The sequence below is a fragment of the Belonocnema kinseyi genome, chromosome 9 (genome assembly GCF_010883055.1).
Source record: "Belonocnema kinseyi isolate 2016_QV_RU_SX_M_011 chromosome 9, B_treatae_v1, whole genome shotgun sequence".
Taxonomy (NCBI): Eukaryota; Metazoa; Arthropoda; class Insecta; order Hymenoptera; family Cynipidae; genus Belonocnema; species Belonocnema kinseyi.
Window position 1 is genome coordinate 30,253,482 of NC_046665.1, and position 3,356 is coordinate 30,256,837.

The window sequence follows — 3,356 nt, forward strand, 5'->3', positions numbered from 1 at the left end:
ATATCTAGTCGGGAGTGGTGCTGACTGAAAACAGATGATTTGGAGCGATTCGCGCGCCATATGTTGGTCATTCTAAGGACTTATTGAACTACCCTCGTAGCCAATAGTCGGCAAACAGAGTTGGGCCATAGTTATCATTTCGGTATGTTGGCCAATGCCTGGTCGGAAAGTTAGCCCAACTCCGAGAAAGTTGGCCCGACTATGGCCCAATGGAAAATTCGCACATGCGAAACTTGACTGTTCTTAAATGTAGCCGAAAATCCTTACTTTCTTTTACATTTTTCAGTCTGCTAAGCACAATTTTTTTTGCATAAACGTCTTCCAGCTCATTAACGTAGAACACTTTCAGCTTTCAAATGACATTTTCTCAGATTAAGAAAATGTATGCTTGTTCCAAGCATACGGTAGCAACTATTTATTTGGAACACACTCATATTCTATCGTCCCCATTCGTACCTGCAATTGACTTGAATCAAGTAACATTTACTTGATTCAAGAACATTTTTTTTCAGGATATATATATATATATATATATATATATAACCATTGGGCCATAGTCGGTCCAACTTTCTCGGAGCTGGGCTAACTTTGCCAACCAGGCATTGGCCAACATACCGAAATGATAACTATGGCCGAACTCTGCTTGCCGACTATTGGCTACCATGGTTGGCCGAACCATGGCTACTAGAAGTCGGCCCAACGCAGAAATAATAACTTTGACCCGACCATATTAGCCGACTATCGGCAAAACATACATTGCCAATATCGGATCAACAATGGCAATTACAAGCCGGGCTAACTACTGTAATGATAATTATGCCTTAACTCTGTTTGCCGACTATTGGCTACCATGATTGGCCCAACCATGACTACCAGAAGTAGGCCCATCGGAGAAATTGTAACTTTGGCCCGTCCATCTTAGCCGACCATTAATACAATATCCATTACCAAAATTGGACCAACTATAGCAATTACACGGCCCAAAAATATCCATTAAGTTTTTTAGAACTAATCTTATAGTAGTCGATAGGATGGGTAGTTTAATAAATATAATACAATCACTATACTGTTTATAATCTCACGCTATGAAAATTTTTATTCGCTTCCCAGGTGCGAATTTTCCATTGAGCCATAGTCGGGCCAACTTTCTCGGAGTTGGGCTAACTTTGCCAACCAGGCATTGGCCAATATACCGAAATGATAACTATGGCCCAACTCTGTTTCCCGACTATTGGCTACCATGGTTGGCCCAACCATCACTACTAGAATTCGGCCCAACAGCGAAATTATAACGTTGGCCCGACCATGTTAGCCGACTATCGGTAAAATATCCATTACCAAAATCGGGCCAACTATAGCAATTACACGGAAAAAAATATCCATTAAATTTTATAGAAATGATCTTATAGTAGAGAATACGATGGGTAGTTTAATAAATATAATACAATTACGACACTGTTTGTAATCCCACGCTATGAAAATTCTTATTCGTCTTGGGGCTCGAACACTATAAGTTTCGAATTCCTAATTCCTAACGCCTAAAGCCTCTCGGCTAACCTAGCTGGTAGTATTACAAAAAAATCTGAAATATAACAGACAGCTGTGAATGGCCGTCTGCAAATTTCTTTGATCCATTCTATACAAAATATTGCTACGCTGATAATAATATATGTAATAAGATTTCAGATTTTTAAAATAGTGCAAATTATTATTGAATATTTTATGTGATTTGTCTAGATATAAACTAAATTTAAAAATATTTTAAGATATTATGAAAGATTTAAAAAAATTCGTTTGTAAATTCAAAAATTTTCAAAATCAAATAACTCCGGTTAAATCCCTTGAAATTCCTGAATGTCTGTTTAAATATTTTTAAATATTTTTAAATTACATGCAAATCCTTATACTCTTTTGATTTTTTTAAAATCATTTTAAATGCTTTCTAAGATTCTAAATTCCTCTACTCACTTTTTAAAACATATTAAATCCATTGAAATGGGACACAATCCCTTAAAATCACTGAAAATCTCTTGGACTCATAAAAAGTATTTGAAAGTATCTAAAATTTCCTGAAAATTCTTTTGCTTTTTTTTAATTCTTCTCAAATATAATCACTTGTTGGGCCAATAGTCGGCTTAACTTCTTCAGAACTTTCTAAATCCCTTTATGCCGATCTCTGGGCCGACCTTGGCCTAGAGTTGGGCCAGTATTCGGCGTTACTCGTTAATGAAAGATGTCGAATAGTTGCCCCGATGATTGATCCATGTTTGGGCCATTGTTAGGCCAATAGTCGGCCTAACTTCTTCAGAACTTTCTCAATCCCTTCATGCCGATCTCTAGGTCGACTTTGGCCTAGAGTTAGGCCAGTAGTCGGATTTACTCGTTAACGAAAGATTTCCCATAGTTCCCCTGATAGTTGGTCCATGTTCGAGCCAAAGTTGGGCCAACAGTCGGTCCCACGTTGTCTTCCAACGTTAGCTGTTTAGTTTAGGCCGACAAAAGTATCTTATAATTATAAAAGGTGGCCCAACTTTAGTTGCCGATCTACGGCGGACCAAAGTCTGTCCGACTTTAGGCCAATAAAGTCTGTAAAATCTCTTGAAAACTCTTTTGTTTTTTGAATTCTTCTTAAATGTTTTAAAATTCTTTAAAATTACTTGAAATATTTCGAAATTCATTTATAATTTTGTTTCTCTTTTCATTAAAAAGAATTTTTAAATCCCTTTATGCCGATCTCTGGGCCGACTTTGGCCCAGAGTTGGGCAGATAGTCGGCGTTACTCGTTAACAAAAGATGTCTCATAGTTTCCCCGAGGGTTGGTTCATGTTTGGACCATTGCTGGGACAATAGTCGGCCTAACTTCTTCAGAACTTTCTAAATCCCTTCATGCCGATCTCTGGGACGACTTTGCCCAGAGTTGAGCCGGTAGTCTGCGCTGCTCGTTAAAAAAAGACGACCCATAGTTACTCCGATGGTTGGTCCGTATTTGGATCGCTATTGGGCCAAAATTCGGCTTAACTTCTTCAGAACTTTGTCAATCCCATCATGCCGATCTCTGGGTCGATTTTGGCCCAGAGTTGGATCAGTATTCGGAATTACTCTTTAACGAAAGATTTTCCATAGTTGCCCTGATGGTTGGTCCATGTTCGGGCCAAAGTTGGGCTAACAGTCGATGCCACGTTGTCTGCCAACGTTGGCTGTTTAGGTTGGGCCGACAAAAGTATCCTATAAATATAAAAGGTGGCCCAACTTTGGCTGCCGATCTACGGCGGGCCAAAGTCGGTCCGACTTTAGGCCAACGCACCTGCTCTGGGTGCCGACCTGAATTTGAACCATTCTATAAAAAATACTGCTAC